This window comes from Hemitrygon akajei, chromosome 19 (assembly GCF_048418815.1).
Source record: "Hemitrygon akajei chromosome 19, sHemAka1.3, whole genome shotgun sequence".
Taxonomy (NCBI): domain Eukaryota; kingdom Metazoa; phylum Chordata; class Chondrichthyes; order Myliobatiformes; family Dasyatidae; genus Hemitrygon; species Hemitrygon akajei.
Genome location: NC_133142.1, coordinates 4,306,592 through 4,326,729, shown reverse-complemented (window position 1 = coordinate 4,326,729; position 20,138 = coordinate 4,306,592).

Genomic DNA, 20,138 nt, shown 5'->3' with positions numbered 1-20,138 from the left:
AAAGCAGGTACAGAGTTCTGAGTTGGATGATCAGCCATGATCATACTGAATGGCGGTGCAGGCTCTAAGGGCCGAATGGCCTACTCCTGCACCTATTTTCTATGTTTCTATGTTTCTAAACAAAAGTTAGATATAGGAATACCAAAAGAGCATCTGAGGATTATGACCAAGCAACATGGCGAGACAAATCATCCTCAACACAAGGACTCTGCTTAACAGAGCACAATGAGGGTCCCCTTTAAATAATCATAGAAACGGGAAAAGACGTGCTGCTGGCAATTACCTTGACAAGATTAAACCAAGAGCACCTGGGCTTAACGGCACTAACAATTAGTAAATGCAGGTGCCCGAGAAACCCTGAAGCCAAACGCTCGATGGCAAGTCGTAGAGGGCTGCAGGATCATGGCACCATACATCTCTGAAATGTGGGAGGAAATCAGAGCACCCAGAGGAAACCCACACAGTCACTGTGAGAACGTACAAACTCCTTACAGACTGTGGCTGGCAGGGATATCAGCAGAGCAGCAATTACATGAGTTTCTGGGAAAAATGAGGAAAGTGCAGATAGACGTGTTCAAAAAACAAAGAAGCATTCAAATGGCAAAATACCACAACTGTGGCAAATAAGGGAAGTCAAAGCTGATGAAAAAGCAAAAGAGAGGGAATACAACAAAACAAAAATTAGGGGGAAGACAGAGGATTGCAAAGTTTTTAAAAATCTACAGAGAGTAACTAAAATAATCATTAGGATAGAAAAGATGAAGTATGAAAGTAAGCTAGCAAACAATATCAAAGTGAATGTAAAAGTTTTTTCAAGTATATAAAAATTAAAAGAGAAATGAGAGTGGATATAGGACTGCTAGAAAAAGAGGCCAGAGAAATAATAATGGGGGACAAGGAGATGGCAGATGAACTAAATGTGTATTTTGTTTCAGCCTTCACTGTGGAAGACACTAGCAGTGTGCCAGATGTTGACAGGAGTGAGGGAAGAGAAGTGGGTGCAGTTACTATTACAAGGGAGAAGGTGCTCAAAAAGCTGAAAGATCCAAGGGTACATCTGTCACCCAGACCAGATGAACTGCACCCTAGGGTTCTGAAAGAGGTAGCAGCAGAGATGGTGGAGGCACTAGTAATGATCTTGCAAAACTCATTGGACTCTGGCATGGTGCCAGAGGACTGGAAAATTGCAAACGTCACTCCACTCTTTAAGAAAGGAGGAAGGCAGCAGAAAGGAAATTATAGACCAGTTAGCCTGACCTCAGTGGTTAGGAAGATGTTGGAGTCAATTATTAAGAATGAGGTTTTGGAGTACTTGGTGACACATGACAAGATAGGACAAAGTCAGCATGGTTTCCTTAAGGGAAAATCTTGCCTGACAAGCCTGTTGGAATTCTTTAAGGAGATTATAAATTGGATAGATAAAGGGGATGCAGTGCATATATGGATTTTCAGAAAGCTTTGAAACGGTGCCACTCATGAGGCTGCTTACCAAGTTAAGAGCCCATGGTATTACAGGAAAGTTACTGGCATGGCTAGAGCCTTGGCTGATTGATAGGAGACAGTGAGTGGGAATAAAGGATCATTTTCTGGTTGGCTGCCAGTGACTAGTGGCGTTCCACAAGGGTCAGTGTTGGGATGCTTCTCTTTATATTGTATATCAATGATTTAGATGATGAAATAAATGGCTTTGTTGCCAAGTTTCCAGATTATACAATGATTGGTGGAGGGGCAGGTAGTGCTGAGGAAACAGGTAGGCTGCAGAAGGACAAACAGATTAAGAGAATGGGCAAGAAAGTGGCAAATAATATACAAAGTTGGAAAATGCATGGTCATGCACTTTGATAGAAGAAATAAATGTGCGGACTATTTTTGAAACGGGGAGAAAATCCAAAAATCTGGGCTGCAAAGGGTCATAGGAGTCCTTGTGCAGAACACCCTAAGGGTTAACTTGCAGGTTGAGTCTGTGGTGAGGAAGGTCAATGTAATGTTAGCATTCATTTCAAGCAGTCTAGTATACAAGAGCAAGGATGTGATGCTGAGGCTTTATAAGACAATGGTGAGGCCTCACCTTGGGTATTGTGAACCTTTTGGGCTCCTCATCTAAGAAAAGATGTGCAAGCATTGGAGAGGGTTCAGGGGAGGTTCACAAGTATGATTCCAGGGATGAAAGGGTTATCATCTGAAGAAGGTTTGATGGTTTTGGGCCTGTACTCACGGCAATTTAGAAGGATGAAGGGGCATGTCACTGAAACCTTCCGAATGTTGAAAGGCCGAGACAGAGTAGGTGTGGAAAGGATGTTTCCCGTGGTGGGGGAGTCTAGGACAAGAGGGCACAGCCTCAGGATAGAGGGGTGTTCATTTAAAAGCGATACGGAGAAATTTCTTTAGCCAGAGGGAGGTGAATTTGTGGAATTTATTACCACAAGCAACTGTGGAGACCAGGTTGTTGGGTGTATTTAAGGCAGAGCTTGATAGGTTCTTGATTGGACATAGCATTAAAGGCTATTGGAGAGAAAGCTAGAGAGTGGGGCTGAGCAGGGGAAAGAAGGATCAGCCATGATTGAATAGTGGAACAAACTTGATGGGCTAAATGGCCTCATTCTGTTCCTACACCTTATGGTCTGATTGTAGTGGGGCATCATTTCATAGTCTTGCAAATGCCGTGCTTACTGGCCCTTGCCTTTATGTGACTCTACCTCCAGCAATGTGAACCCAAAGGTCCTCTGAAACAGCCCAGAATGACTGTTAGGTTGAGTGCAGTCAGAAAAGGTGATAAGTACACATTTTACTAGTGATTGTGTCTGTGTGTGAGATTGGGGTTTGTCTGTGTGTATGTGACTGTGATTGCTATTGTTCTGTATATATCACCGTATTTGGTGTGACTGTGATTAGGATTGTGTGTGAGTGTGTGTGAGAGAGAGAGAGACTGTGATTGAGATTGTGTATGAGTATTACCTATTTATTGAGCTACACAGCGAAATAGGCCTTGAAGCCCTTTGAGCCATGCTGCCAGGCAATCCCCCGATTTAACCCTAGCCTAATCATGGGACAATTTACTATGACCACCTAACCTACCAACCGGTACATCTTTGGACTGTGGGAGGAAACTGGAGGACCTGGCGGAAACCCACACGGTCACGTGGAGAACATACAAGCCCCTTACAGATGGCGGCGAGGAGGTATGTGAGTGAATGGAGGAGATAGGGAGACTTGGATGACATTTATCAGTGTGTGCACCAATGATTAAGAATGTGTGTACGTTTCTATAACTGTGATTGGGATTCTCTGTGGAGGTACAGGGACATGTACCAGGGACAGGGAGGTGTGCGGGGGATGAGAGGTTTCAGAGGTTAGGAGTGTGATCGATCATAGACTGACACAGGGAGCTGTTTAACTTATTGTGCCCATGACCCAGGGGTGTATCAAACCATCTTTATTTTGGGAATAATTATCTTCAAATTTTCATTTCCTTTCATCTTATGCACTATGTCAACGTACTGAACATCACAGACGGCACGAGCCCCGTTGCCAAGTGGAGACTAAAGCAAGTCTGGACCTTGTCAACAGAAAATAAACGAGAGGACGCAATAGCGGATTTAATTTAGTATCTTGCTGCATTTCCTTTCTGATTTGAAGAGATGGCTGAGCTTGATATATCCGCCTCTCTGGAGAGTATCAGTCTCAATCTCGGAGAGCGGACCCGATGAGGATGTGTTGGAGGCACCCAGTTTCTGATGTGTCTCTGATCTATCGGTTGTTTTATTGGATGCAGACTGGTTGCCCTCCAAACCTTGGCTTAAAGCAAAACCAGCTCTGTTTTCATCTTTCGTTTTAAGTTTGGCAGTTTAATGAATCGAATTGCTCTGGCTCAGCAGTTTTGACCATCGGGCCTAAGTGGGCCTCTATCAGGTCATCCCACACCCCCAGCCTCCTTTCTCCAAAGGACCATAACATCATGAGACATAGGAGGAGAATTGGGCCATTCAGCCCATCAAGTCTGCTCTGCCATTCCATCATGCTGATTTATTATCCCTCTCAACTCCATTTTCCTGCCTTCTCCTTGTAACCTTTGTCACCCTTATTAATCAAGAACCTGTCAATCTCTGGTTTAGATATACCCAATGTCTTGTCCTCCACAGCCATCTATGGCAATGAGTTCCACCCTCTGTCTAAAGGAAAACTAAAGTGAAGACAGCTTTATTCAATCTCTCCCCATAACTAAAATCTTTCAATTCAGGCAATATCCTCTAAATTTAAGAAAAGTTTGGATAAGTACATGGATGGGAGAGGAATGTAGGGCAAGTCAATGGGACTGGGCAGAATAATAGTTTGGCATGGACTAGATGGGCTGAAGGGTCTGTTTCTGTGCTTTGTGATCTAGGACTCTGTCTCCACCTTGGTGAATGTCTTCTGCAATTTTGTTCCTGGAGATGTGGATTTTCCATATGAGAATTCAGGGTCATAAAGGAAACTTTTATGGAAAGAAGACAGGAGAATGGGGGTTGAAAGGGATAATACATCAATCATGATGGAATGGCAGAGCAAACTTGATGGACTGAATGGCCTAATTCTGCTCCTATGTCTCATTGTGTTATGGTCTTTTGGCACATTAGCCTTCATAAATCAGGATACTGAGTCGGAATTTTACGTTGAAGTTGTTTAAGACATCGGTGAGATCAAAAATGGAGTATTACGTGTAGTTCTGGTCACCTACCTACAGGAAAGATGCCAATAAGATAAAAAGAGTTCAGAGAAAATTTGCAAGGATGTCGTCAGGACTTGAGCACATGAATTATAGGGCAAGACTGAATATGTTAGGACTTTACAATGAGGGAAGATCTTACAGACGTATACAAAATTCTGAGGGTTATAGATAGGGTGAATGTACACGGGTTGGGTGAGGCTAGAACTAGAGATCATGGGCTTAGGTTTGAAAGGTGAAATATTTAAGGGGAACATGAGGGGGATTTTTTCATTCAGAGGGTGGTCGGAGTGTGAGATGAGCTGCCAGTGGAAGTGGTGGATACAGGTCCATTTGTGACATTTAAGAGAAGTTTGGATAAGTACATGGATGGGAGGGTATGGTTCAGCTGCAGGCAGATGAAATGGAGCATAAGACCAAATCAACATAGGTTAGATGGGCTGAAGGGCAGTGGTGCTCTACGGACTCTGTGGCTCTAACCCAACAGGAATCTCTTGTCGAATCACCCACTGTTGTCATTGTTGTGAAGGTCAGTAATGAGTGGTCATATGAACGTTATGTCTTGACGCAGGGATTGGATCTGAAACATCAACCACCTCTGCTCTAGAGAAAATGAGTCGAATCTATACAATCTCTCCCCAGACCGAAAGTCCTCCAATCAATGCAAGATCTCTACAACATTCCCTCCTTTCTCCCTTCCCATCAGGTAGAAGATACAAAAGCCTGAAAGCACATACCAGCCGACTCAGACAACTTTTACCTCAGACCATTGAACAGAATTCCTGTACAATAAGATGGTCTCTTGACCTCACAGTCTACTTGCTTATGGCCTTGCATCTTGTTGTCTGCCTGCACTACACTTTCTCTACAGTGTAACTGTAACCTTCTATTCTGCACTGACCTTTCTGTTTTCACTTGAACTACCTCAATGCATTGTTATAATGACATTATCTGTATGAACAAGATAGGATTTTCACTGTACCTCCATGAAACATAGGTTGTAGAAGAGTACAGAACAGTACAGGCCCTTTGGCCCACAATGTTGTGCTGACCTTCTAACCAACTCTAAAAACAATCTAACCCTTCCTTCCCACATAGCCCTCCATGGGACAGCACGGTAGTATAGTTGTTAGCATGATGCTGTACAGTACCAGGGACCCGGCTTCAATTCTTGCTGCTACCTGTAAGGAGTTTGTTCGTTCTCCCTATAAACGCTTGGGTTTCCTCCCACAGTCCGAAGATATGCCAATTGGTAGGTTAATTGGTCATTGTAAATTGTCCCGTGATAAGGCTGGGGTTAAATCCCAATTGCAACTTAAAGGGCCAGAAGGGCTCATTCTATGCTGTATCTCAATAAATAATTCTTCTTTTCTTTCATCCATGTGCTAAAAAAACCCTTATATGTCCCTAACGAGTCTGCATGTGACCATAATAAACCAATTTACCAGTTTACCAGCTTTTCGTGTCTGTGATGCTGCTGAAAGTAAGCTTTCGTTGCTCCTGTGCACACATAGACTTGCGCAGATGACGATAAACTCCACTTTGGCTTTATGGGCAAAGGAGGCTACGGGCTCCGGCAGCATCGTGCTGTAGGACCAGCCAAATCTTCCCGAGTGTCTCTGATTTTCACCTCAACAAGGGATGCCCTCGCTCCTCTAACCATCTTCCTTATTGTGGGATCTTGCTGTGCACTGAGGAGCTGGAGAACTGCCGACGGTGAAATGAATTTACTCACTGAGATACAGCACAGGAAAGGCCCTTCTGGCCCGTTTAGCCTGGCACCCAGCAATCTTTCAATTTAACCCCAGCCTAATCACAGGACAATTTGCAATGACTGATTCATTTTGGTTCATTTTGTTAGGTCAAATATGATGGCAGAATATAGTATTAATGGTAAGACTGTTGGCAGTCTGGAGGATCAGAGGGATGGTTGAGAAGGCATATGGTGTATTGGCCTTCATCGACCGTGGGATTGAGTTCAGGAGCCGAGAGGTAATGTTGCAGCTATATAGGACCCTGGTCAGACACCACTTGGAGTACTGTGCTCAGTTCTGGTCGCCTCACTACAGGAAGGATGTGGAAACCATAGAGAGGGTGCAGAGGAGATTTACAAGGATGTTGCCTAGATTGGGGAGCATACCCTTTGAGAATAGGTTGAGTGAACTCGACCCTTTCTCCGTGGAGCAGCGGAGGATGAGAGGTGACCTGATAGAGGTGCATAAGATGATAAGAGGCATTGATTGTGTGGATAGTCAGGGGCTTTTTCCCAGGGCTGAAATGGCTAACATGAAAGGGCACAGTTTTAATGTGCTTGGAAGTAGGCACAGAGGAGATGTCAGGAGTAAATTTTTTACACGGAGAGTGGTGAGTGCGTGGAACGGGCCGCCCGGCAACAGCGGTGGAGGCGGATACGATAGGGTCTTTTAAGAGGCTCTGGATAGGTACATGGAGCTTAGTAAAATAGAGGGCTATGGGTAACCCTGGGTAATTTCTAAAGTAAGTACATGTTCAGCACAGCATTGTGGGCCGAAGGGCCTGTAAAATGCTGTAGGTTTTCTATGTTCCTAAGTTTCTATTGTGGAGGAAACCCAAGCAGTCACGGGGAGAATCTACGAGCTCCTAGCAGGCTGCGATGGGAAACGGGACGATGGCATTGAGCAGAGGGCAGGTGAACGAAATGATCACTGCAGAGGACAATGTGCTGAGCGGAGATATCCGCACCAACTTGCTTGTTGAAAAATTAGGAAACTGAATGTGTCTCTCAGAAAAGATGATGGGAATTTTAAAAAATTGATACGAATAGTAACGTCACATGAGCTGAGGTGCATGAGCTCCAGTATTTAATTTTAACGTATGTGTGGGACAACTCACTTCAGATTCAACCGAGCACAGCTAACAGTATTTGGGTCACGTCCTAATACAGGGTCAGGTTATCTGAGTGAAGCCAAGTCAAGATCTACAACAAGGAGCATTAATTGGAGCGTGGTAATCCTGACAAACATTGCAAGGAAGGGAATATATCTTATAAATATTTGATGGGGATGTTGTGCGGGAAAACACGCACTCTCCATTGCACATTATCTATGCATTTATGCAATCTCACTGACATGGATCGGTGGTTTAATATCGGGAATCCAGTTTCCTTTGTTTGCTAATCCTTGTTTGCATCTCTGTCCATGTTCATACAGGGTGATGAGAAATCAGGATGGTGATAATTGAAAATGTGCTAAACAATGTTCCTGTCATGTTGTCAGCTTTGAATTATCTTTAGTGACACATTCGTATAAGCACAAGGAGGTTGGCTGACTCCTTGATGATGTTCTGCCACTTTATGGCCGATCTCATGGCTCATTGAATTTCAGGACGGGGGATGGGGGTGCCCCCTAGGTACATTAGTTGGTGAGACCTGAGTTCGAGGTCTAGTGCTTGGGGCCCCATTTTGGCGTGTCTGGAGCTCAGGGCGTGGAGTTTGTGTCTTCTTTTGTCGCCATTGGCAAACCCTGGGGTGATACCAAAGATCAAAGCCCCAGGGTTGATTGAGAGTCCAGAAGTTTAGGCTTGATGACCAGAGCCTCGAGGTTGTGAATTTCTATGAGTCTGCCGGGGAAGTCAAAGGTCCGATGACCGGACTCCCGAGATTGTGAATTTCTATGAGTCTGCTGGGGAAGTCAAAGGTCCGATGACCGGACTCCCGAGATTGTGAATTTCTATGAGTCTGCTGGGGAAGTCAAAGGTCCGATGACCGGACTCCCGAGATTGTGAATTTCTGTGGATCTGCTGGGGAAGTCGAAGGTCCAATGACCGGACTCCTGAGGTTGTGAATTTCTGTGAGTCTGCTGGGGAAGTCGAAGGTCCAATATCTGGAACTGCACAAGTCCAATGGAGGCTGGAGACCAAGGAGGTTTAGAGGACTGAGGGTGGGTGCACTAGAGGGAAGTGGGTGGGGGCTTGTTTTGCTGTTGTTGCTTTGTCACTTGGTATGTTCTGTTTTGTTGTGTTCTGTGTAACCTATTTATTTATTGCGATACAGTGTGGAACAGGCTTTTCAGGCAGTGCTGCTCAGCAACACCTAATCACGGGACAATTTATAATGACCCATTAACCAACCAACCGGGACATCTTCAGACTGTGCAGTGAAACAGGAGCACCCAGAGGAAATCAACACAGTCACGGGGAGAACGTACTAACTCCTTACAGACGGTGGCGTGTTCTGCCGAACATGGTATGGAGGTGCCAGAACATGTATGTTTCACTGTATGTTTCAATGTTGAATCCTTGTGGGTTGAGTTAAGAAACTCATATTAAAATCCCCTATTACTATTGTAACATTTCCCTTTATATATGACTTTTCTATCTTCCAATGTAATTTATATCCCAAATTTATATCCACCATTTATATCCACCATTCAGGGCCCCAAACAGTCCTTACAGGTGAGGCAACACTTCACTTGTGAGTCTGTTGGGGTAATCTATTGCATCCGGTGCTCCCAGTGTGGCCTCCTCTACATCGGCAAGACCCGATGCAGGTTGGGGGACCGCTTCGTCGAGCACCTCCGCTCCGTCTGCCACAACAGACAGGATCTCCCAGTTGCCACCCACTTCAACTCTGCTTCACATTCCCATTCAGATATGTCCATACATGGCCTCCTCTACTGCCATGATGAGGCCAAACTCAGGTTGGAGGAGCAACACCTCATCTACCGGTTGGGTAGTCTCCAGCCCCTTGGTACGAACATCAAATTCTTCAACTTCTGGTAATTCCCTCCTTCTCCCTTCCCCATCCCAGTTTCACTCTGCCTTCTCTTCCAGCTGCCTATCACCTCTCTTATGATTCTGCCTTCTTCTACTACACAGTGCTTTCCCCTTACATTCCTTCTTCACCTCTCCTGCCTATCCCCTCCCTCACCCCTTGATCTTTCCTCTGATAGGTTTTTCACCTGGCACCTACCAGCCTTCTCCTTCCCACCCTCCCCCCACCTTCTTCATAGGGCCTCTGCCCCTCCCTCTTCAGTCCTGAGAAAGGGTCTCGGCCCGAAACATTGACTGCTCGTTTCCATGGATGCTGCCAGACCTGCTGAGTTCCTCCAGCGTGTTGTACGTGTAATTTATATCCCACATCCTGGCTACTGTTTGCAGGTCTGTATATAACTCTCAGTAGGGTCTTCTGATCCTATGTCACACAAGGATTTGATTTCATTTTTAACCAACGAACCATCCCATCCCCTCTGCCGATCCACCTGTCTTTTCAATACAATGTGTTCCTTTGGACATTAAGCTCCCAACTATGATCTTCTTTTAGCCACAACTCAGTGATGCCACCTTGTATTAGCAGCTTCCGCCCTGGGAAAAAGTCCCTCACTGTTCACTCCATCTGTGCCTGATCATCTTGTACACCTTTTTTCAAGTCAATTCTTATCTTCCTTCGCTTCAAAGAGAAAAGCCCCAGCTCACTCGTCTATCTTCATAAGATTATAAAACCATAAGAGATAGGGGCAGAATCAGGCCATTCGGCCTATCGAGTCTTCTCCTCCATTTTATAATGACTGATCCATTTGCCCCCTCAATCATATTCTCCTGCCTTCTCCCTATTACCTTTCATGCCCCAACTAATCAAGAACCTATCAACTTCCCCCTTAAATACACCCAATGACTTTGGCCTCCACAGCCACCTGTGGCAAAGAATTCCACAAAATCACCACTTTCTGGCGAAAGAAATTCCTCCTCATCTGAATGGACGTCCCTCACAATATTCCAAGTGTGGTCTGACCAATACCTTATTAAGCCATAGCATCACATCCTTGTTCTTGTAATCTCATCCTCTCGAAATGAATGCCTTCTGAAAATCCAAGTAAACAACATCAACTGACTCTCCTTTGTCTATCCTGTCTATTGTTTCCTCAAAAAATTCCAACAGATAGGTCAGACAAGATTTGCCCTTAAGGAAACCATGCTGTCTTTGGCCTATTTTATCATCTTGCTCCAAGAACAATGAAACCTCATCCTTAACATCTAACTCCAACATCTTCCCAGCCTCTGAGTTCAGGCTAACTGGTCTAGAATTTCCTTTCTGCTGCTTCCCTCCCTTCTTAAAGAGTGGAATTCCAGAATCTATTGATTCTTGAAAGATCATTACGAATGCCTCCGCAATCTCTTCAGCCACCTTTTTCAGAACCCTGGGGTGTAGTCCATCTGGTTCGGCTGGCACATGTGCTTTCAGACCTTTCAGCTTCCCAAGCAGCTTCTCCTTATAGAAGATTAAATCTGAAGGCAGAATACAAGGTTAATGGAAATTTACAAAATGATAAATTATAGTAATTAATAAGTGGTGCAAAATAAAAGGAATAATGAGGTACTGTTATGGGTTTATGGACCATTCAGAAATCTAATGGCAGAGGAGAAGAAGCTGTTCCTTTAGTAATAGCTTGTGGATCCTCAGGCCCCTGTACCTCCTCCCTGGTGGTTGCAACGAGAAGAGGAGGGACTGTACTTTGCTCTACTGTTCAATGTTCTACATCCTATGATCAAAGTAAATTTATTATCAAAGTAGATATATGTCACCACATACAACTCTGAGATTCATTGTCTTGCGGGCAGAGTGGCCAACCTGTGTGAAAAAGATAACAAACTGTGCAAATACAAAAAGAAAGGAAAAAGAAATAATAATAATAATAATAATAATAATAAACAAATAAGCAATATATACTGAGCAAATGAGAGTTAGTGTCCTTGAAAGTGAGTCAATTGGAACAATTCAGTGATGGGCAAGTGAAGTTATCCTCTCTGGTTCAAGAGCCTGAAGGTTGAGGGGTAAAAACTGTTCCTGAATCTGGTGGTGTGGGACCTAGGGCTCCTGTACCTTCCTTCTGATGATAGCAGTCAGAAGAGAGCATGTCCTGGGTGGTGGGGGGGGGGGGTCCCTGATTTTCTATGTTCTATTCCTCGACAACGTCTGAATTGTCAGGTGAGTTCGTCGCTTGCATTGTGGTGGCACGGTACTGTAGTAGTCAGCACAGTGACCCGGGTTCAATTCCTGTTGCTGTCTGTCAGGAGTTTGTACGTTCTCCCCGTGACCACGTGGGTTTCCTCCCACAGTCCAAAGACGTATCGGTCTGTAGGTTATTTGGTCACTGTAAATTGTCCCATGATCAGGCTGGGGTTAAATCAGATGTTATTGGGTGGTGCAGCTTGAAGGACCGGAAGGGCCAGTTAGAATAATTCATTTCTCTGTAGCCCAGAGGAAGTGCATAACTTTACAGCGCCAGTGATGGGAAGATTGGGATTCAGTTCACGCTGATCTTTGAAAGGAGTTCGTACACGCTCCCTGTCAACACGTGAGTCTCCTCCGGGTGCTCCAGTATCCTCCCACATTCCAAAGACATGCGGGTAAGGGTTAGTGAATTGTGGGCGTGCTACATTGGCACTGGAAACATGGCAACACTTGCAGGCTGCCCACACTGTGTAGGCCACTGACACAAAAGACACACTTCACTGTGTGTTTCGATGTACACAGGACAAATAAAGATAATCTTTCAATCTTTAACTCACAGTGAAATCATGGTGCTTTGTGCAGGTGTATTCCTGCATCTTAAATTGGACACCATCGTATAATTACTCTTAATTCCAATAACCTGCAGGGTGACAACATTAAGTGGATGATTAAGGATTTCCAATTAACTGGTACATTCAAGAAACTGCAAAGAGATAAGGACATTGCTTTGTTCCTACCCTTGATATTCTGACTTCATATAAACCTTCTTGATTTCCACAAAATTCATTTTAAAATTGTCACACATAGTGCTGGAGGAACAGCAGCAACTGTGGATGGATGGGGAATAAATTGTCAATGTTTTGCACTGAGACCCTTCATCAGGACTGGAAAGCAAGGGGGCAGATTTTAAGCCAGGGGGCAGAAGGGAGGAGATTTTAATTTTCCACACATAGACTGGGAAGCCCATACTGTAAAAGGGCTGGATGGTTTGGAGTTTGTAAAATGTGTGCAGGATAGTTTTTTGCAGCAATACATAGAGGTACCAACTAGAGAAGGGGCAGTGTTGGATCTTATGTTAGGGAATGAAATAGGTCAGGTGATGGAGGTATGTGTTGGGGAGCACTTCGAGTCCAGTGATTACAATACCATTAGTTTCAATATAGTTATGGAGAAGGATAGGACTGGACCCAGGGTTGAGGTTTTTGATTGGAGAAAGGCTAACTTTGAGGAGATGCGAAAGGATTTAGAAGGAGTGGATTGGGACAATTTGTTTTATGGGAAGGATGTAATAGTGAAATGGAGGTCATTTAAAGGTGAAATTTTGAGGGTACAGAATCTTTATGTTCCTGTTAGGTTGAAAGGAAAGGTTAAAAGTTTGAGAGAGCCATGGTTTTCAAGGGATTTTGGAAACTTGGTAAGGAAAAAGAGAGATATCTATAATAAGTATAGGCAGCATGGAGTAAATGAGGTGCTCGAGGAATATAAAGAATGTAAGAAGAATCTTAAGAAAGAAATTAGAAAAGCTAAAAGAAGATACGAGGTTGTTTTGGCAAGTAAGGTGAAAATAAATCTGAAGAGTTTCTACAGTTATATTAATAACAAAAGGATTGTGAGGGATAAAATTGGTCCCTTAGAGAATCAGAGTGGACAGCTATGTGTGGAGCCGAAAGAGATGGGGGAGATTTTGAACAATTTCTTTTCTTTGGTATTCACTAAGGAGAAGGATATTGAATTGTGTAAGGGAAACAAGTAGGGAAGTTATGGAAACTGTGGCAATTAAAGAGGAGGAAGTACTGGTGCTTTTAAGGAATATAAAAGTGGATAAATCTCCAGGTCCTGACAGGATATTTCCTAGGACCTTGAGGGAAGTTAGTGTAGAAATAGCAAGGGCTCTGATGGAAATATTTCAAATGTCATTAGAAACGGGGATGGTGCCGGAGGATTGGCGTATTGCTCATGTGGTTCCATTGTTTAAAAAGGGTTCTAAGAGTAAACCTAGCAATTATAGGCCTGTCAGTTTGACGTCAGTGGTGGGTAAATTAATGGAAAGTATTCTTAGAGATGACATTATAATTATCTGGATAGACAGGGTCTGATTAGGAACAGTCAGCATGGATTTGTGCGTGGAAGGTCGTGTTTGACAAATCTTATTGAATTTTTTGAAGAAGTTACGAGGAAAGTTGATGAGGGTAAAGCAGTGGATGTTGTCTATATGGACTTCAGTAAGGCCTTTGACAAGGTTCTGCACGCAAGGTTAGTTAGGAAGGTTCAATCGTTAGGTATTAATATTGAAGTAGTAAAATGGATTCAACAGTGGCTGGATGGGAGATGCCAGAGAGTAGTGGTGGATAACTGTTTGTCAGGTTGGAGGCCGGTGACTAGTGGTGTGCCTCAGGGATCTGTACTGTGTCCAATGTTGTTAGTCATATACATTAATGATCTGGATGATGGGGTGGTAAATTGGATTAGTAAGTATGCAGATGATACTAAGGTAAGTGGCGTTGTGGATAATGAAGTAGATTTTCAAAGCTTGCAGAGAGATTTATGCCAGTTAGAAGAGTGGGCTGAATGATGGCAGATGGAGTTTAATGCTGATAAGTGTGAGGTGCTACATTTTGGTAGGAATAATCTAAATAGGACATATATGGTAAATGGTAGGGCATTGAAGAATGTAGTAGAACAGAGTGATCTAGGAATAATGGTGCATAGTTCCCTGAAGGTGGAATCTCATATGGATAGGGTGGTGAAGAAAGCTTTTGGTATGCTGGCCTTTATAAATCAGAGCATTGAGTATAGGAGTTGGGATGTAATGTTAAAATTGTACAAGGCATTGGTAAGGCCGAATTTGGAGTATTGTGTACAGTTCTGGTCACCGAATTATGGGAAAGGTATCAACAAAATAGAGAGAGTACAGAGAAGATTTACTAGAATGCTACCTGGGTTTCAGCACCTAAGTTACAGGGAAAGGTTGAACAAGTTAGGTCTTTATTCTTTGGAACGTAGAAGGTTGAGAGGGGACTTGATAGAGATATTTAAAATTATGAGGGGGATAGATAGAGTTGACATGGATAGGCTTTTTCCATTGAGAGTAGGGGAGATTCAAACAAGAGGACATGAGTTGAGAGTTAAAGGGCAAAAGTTTAAGGGTAACACAGGGGGAATTTCTTTACTCAGAGTGTGGTAGCTGTGTGGAACAAGCTTCCAGTAGAAGTGGTAGAGGCAGGTTCGGTATTGTCATTTAAAGTAAAATTGGATAGGTATATGGACAGGAAAGGAATGGAGGGTTATGAGCTGAGTGCAGGCCAGTGGGACTAGGTGAGAGTAAGCGTTCGGCACGAATTAGAAGGGCCGAGATGGCCTGTTTCCGTGCTGTAATTGTTATATGGTTATAAGACAGAATTAAAAAGATGGCAGATGGGGAGGAGTTTAACCTGGTCTGTGATAGGTGAGACCAGGCGAGGGAGGAAGGTGTGTGGACGGATGCGTTTGAACATTGAACAGATGTGTTTGTACTGGAGCAGATGTGTTTGTAGCTGAACAGCTGTGCTTGACACTCAACAGATGAGTGACACTGAACAGATGTGTCTGACACTCAACAGATGTGCCTGAGTAGGAAAAGATGTGATTGTACCTGAACTATCACACCCATGTCACTCACCATCCTGACTTGGAAACATATCATCATCCCTTCATTGTTACCGGATCAAGATTTTGGAACCCCCTCCCTAACAGCACTGTGGGTGCACCTACACCTCAGGGACTGCAGCGGTTCAAGAAAGCAGCTCATCACCACCTTCTCAAGGGCAGCTAGGGATGGACATTAAATGCTGATTTAGCTAGTGATGTCCACATCCCGTAAATGAATAAATTTTTAAAAACAGATGTTTTTCTACAAGAACTGATGTGTTCGAACATTGAACAGACCAGCCTGTACCCAAACAGATACACTTGTACCTGAACAGATGTGGCTGAACATTAACCAGATGTGCCTGAACCTCTCCCGGATGTATCTGAATGTGAACAGATGTATTTGAATTTTGAACAGATGTGCTTGAATCAGATCAGATGTGTTTGATTGTGAACAGATGTGTTTATACATTGAGCAGATGTGTTTGTACCTGAACAGATATGTTTAATTATTGAACAGATATTTTTTGTGCCTGAACAGATATGTTTGAACTTGAATCATAAGACCAAAAGACATAGGAGAAGAATTAGGCCTTTCAGCCCATTGAGTCCACCCCACCACTTCATTATGGCTGATCCCAGATCCCATTCAATCCCATACACCTGCCCCCTACACTATCCCTTATTAGGGTTAGTTCTGCCAAAGGATCTTGGCCTGAAACATGGACAGTACTTTTTTCCATAGATGCTGCCTGGCTTGCTGAGTTACTCCAACATTTTGTGTGCATTCCTTTCAACATTTGGGGGGTTACAATGAGATCCCCATGAATTCTTCTAAATTTCAAGAGTGGAGTGACATGTGCAATTTTTCAGTCCTCCGGGACCATGCCAGAATCAAGTGATTCTTGAAAGATGATGACCAATACATTCATTATCTCTTCAGCAACTTCTCTCAGGACTCTGGGATGTCGTCCACCTGGTCCAGGTGACTTATCCACCTTAAGACTTTTGAGTTTGCTTAGCACTTTTTCCTTTGTAATAGCAATGGCACTCACTCCTGCTCTCTGACACTCACGGATCTCCAGCATACAGCCAGTGTCCTCCACAGTAAAGACTGAAGGAAAGTATTTATTAAGTTCACCTGCTATTTCTTTGTCTACCTCACCAGCATCATTTTTCTGTGGTCCAATATCAACTCTCAGCTCCCTTTTACTCTTTATACAATTGAAAAAACTTGAACATTGACCAGATGTGTTTGTACATGAATGGATGTGTTTGTAAATTGAACAGATGTGTTTGTAAATTGAACAGATGTGTTTGAGATTGAACAGATGTGTTTGAAATTGAACAGATGTGTTTGAAACTGAGGAGATATGTTTGAATCTGAGAAGATGTTTTTGAACTTTGAACAGATGTGTTTGAATCTGAGAAGATGTTTTTGAACTTTGAACAGATGTGTTTGAAGAGCTATATTAATACATGAAAGAGAGAAGGGAAACATGAGCTGGATCCAGGTGTGACTGAGGTCGAAACACATGGGTAACAGCAACATTTCAAAGTGAAAAGGAGCAAGGAAACTTAAAACGTATTAGAATACGCAACTGGTGTGACTGCATGTTACACAGGTGGATGGGGGATGATAGAAGACTAAGAGCGACTAAGGATGAAAAGGGTGCAATTAAATTCTAGTCATCTCGTTATAGGAAGGATGTGAAAGCTTTGGAGAGTGTGCACAGGAGATTCACCAAGATGCTGCCAGGATTAGAGAGAATGTCTTATGAGGATAGGTTGAGCGAGCTAGGGTGTTTTTCTTTGAACCAAAGGAGGATGAAACATGACTTGATAGAGAAGTACAAAGTGATGAGAGGCATAGATCGAGTGGACAGCCAGAGACTTCTCTTTTACCAGGGAATAAGTTGAAGGTGATTGGAGGAAAGTACTGGGAAGGGATGTCAGAGGTAGGCTTTCTTACACAGAGAGTGGTGGATGTGTGGAACACGCTACAAGGGGTGTTGGTAGGGACAGATACATTAGGGACATTTAAGACATTCTTAGATAGGCACATGGATGAAAGAAAAATGGGGGGCTATGTGGGAAGGAAGGTTTAGATTGTTCTTGGAGCAGGTTAAAGGGCTGGCCCAATATTGTGGGCCGAGGGCCCTATACTATTCTGTACTGTTCTATGTTCTACAAACATGTGATTGAAGATGAAAGGTCACTTTATTAGGCACACCTGCCTGTTAATGCAAATATCTAATCAGCCAATCATGAGGCAACAACTCAACACATAAAAACATGTGGACATGGCCAAGAGGTTCAGTTGTTGTTCAAACCAAACATCAGAATGGGGAAGGAATGTGATCTAAGTGACTTTGACCGTGGAATAATTATTGGTGCCAGACAGGATGGTTTGAGTTTCTCAGAAACTGCTGACCTGCTGGGATTTTCACGCACAACAGTCTTTAGAGTTTACAGAGGATGGTACAAAACAAAAGCTAAACACATGCAGTGATCAGTTCTGTGGGTGAAAATGAGAGAGGTCAGAGGAGAATGGGCAGACTGGTTCAAGCTGACAAGGTGACAGCAACTCAAATAACCACGCATTCCAACATCTCTGAAATGCACAACACTTCAAACCTTGAAGTGGACGGGCTGCAGCAGATGAACTCAGTGGCCACTTTATTAAGTACGGGGAGTATTTATAGTGTAGGTGAGTTTGAAGGTGAAACAGGTGAGACACCAGTGTGATGAGGTGCAACAGATATGACTGACATGAATAATCGGTAGCTGGAGAGCAAAAGGGTCTTCTTACCTTCAGGCCAGTCAGCCCTACTGTGGCATAGGCTGCCGACAGCAGTTCATAAGAATCTTCTATCCTGGGTCAGTCCTTCAAGTTGTCCCCAGATGTGGCCCACCTTCAAAGATCATGCCCCTCCCTGGATGAAGTCTTTGAGCTTCTGTTGGCATTTCTGCAGCTCTGGGTTTTTACAGGATGGGGTTTCTAGCCCCATGCCCAACCTTTCTCCTTTCCAGCAGGCTTGTGAATTTGAATTGGATTGAATTAACTTTATTACTTATATCCTTCATATACACGAGGAGTAAAAATCTTTACGTTACATCTCTGTCTAAATGTGCGATGTGCAATTATAGTAATTTATAATAAATAGTATATACAACAGGAGAGTCAATATAACATAGAAATACAGTTCATCAGAATGAATTGATCAGTCTGATGGCCTGGTGGAAGAAGCTGTCCCGGAGCCTGTTGGTCCTGGCTTTTATGCTGCCAGATGGTAGCAGCTGGGATAGATTGTGGTTGGGGTGACTCAGGTCCCCAGTGATCCTTTGGACCCTTTTTACACACCTGTCTTTGTAAATGTCCTGAATAGTGGGAAGTTCAAGTTCACATCTACAAATGCACTGGGCTGTCCACACCACTCCCTGCAGAGTCCTGCGATTGAGGGAAGTACAGTTCCCATATCAGGAAGTGATGCAGCCAATGAGGATACTCTCAATTGTGCCCCTCTAGAAAGTTCTTAGGATTTGGGGGCCTATACCAAACTTCTTCAATCGTCTGAGATGAAAGAGGTGCTGTTGTGCCTTTTTCACCACAGCCGGTATGTACAGACCACGTGAGATCCTCGGTGATGTTTATGCCAAGGAACTTAAAGCTGTTCACCCTCTCAACCCCAGATCCATTGATGTCAGTAGAGGCTAGCCTGTCTCAATTCCTCCTGTAGTCCACAACCAGCTCCTTTGTCTTTGTGACACTGAGGGAGAGGTTGTTTTCTTGACGCCACTGTGTCAGGCTGATGACTTCTCTGTAGGCTGCCTCATTATTATTTGAGATTAGGCCAATTAGAGTAGTGTTGTCAGCAAAATTAATTAGCAGACCGGAGCTAATCTGCTAATTAATTTTGCTGTGGGTGGCAACACAGTAATGGGTATACAGAGAGTAAAGGAGGGGGATTAGTACACAGCCCTGAGGGGCACCTGTGTTGAGGGTCAGAGGGGCAGAGGTGAGGGAGCCCACTCTTACCACTTGCCAGCAATCTGACAGGAAGTCCAGGATCCAGCTACACAAGGCAGGGTGAAGGCCGAGGTCTCTGAGCTTCTTGTCAAGTTTGGAGGGAATTATGGTGTTGAATGCTGAACTGCAGTCCAAGAACAGAATTCTCACATAAGCGTCCCTCTTCTCCAGATGTGTAAGTACGGTGTGTAGAGCTGTGTCTGTCACGTCATCTGTCGATCGTTGTGTTAGTAGGCAAATTGTAGGGAGTCCAGATTGGGTGGTAGCAAGCTGCAGATGTAGTCCTTGACCAGCCTCTCAAAGCATTTGCTTATTATTGAGACCATCCATCACAAAGTTCAAAAGGGTCTGATTCATGTTAAAGTCCTCTGACTTAGATGGAACACGTGGTATTGGATCTGAAGCAGAACTTGAACTTTCTAGCTTTGAACAATGTGATGAGAGATGAGAGATAAAATAGATATCGCTGAAAATTGATTGGTACAACTCTGCATAGAAAGATGCAACTCAGTGTAACAATCGCCTTATCATCAAACAGCTGATTGAATCAGACTCAGAATCGGGTTTATTACATTACAGTGCTAGACATAAATACTACGAAACATTACAAATAAACAAATTGTGCAAAGATGGAGCAAGTTAGTCAGGTAGTGTTCATGGGTTCATGGACCATTCAGAAATCTGATGGTGGAGGGAAGAAGCTGTTCCTAAAACATTGAGTGTGTGTCTTCAGACTCCTGTACCTCCTCCCTGATGGTAGAAATGAAAAGAGGGCATGTCCTGGGTGATGG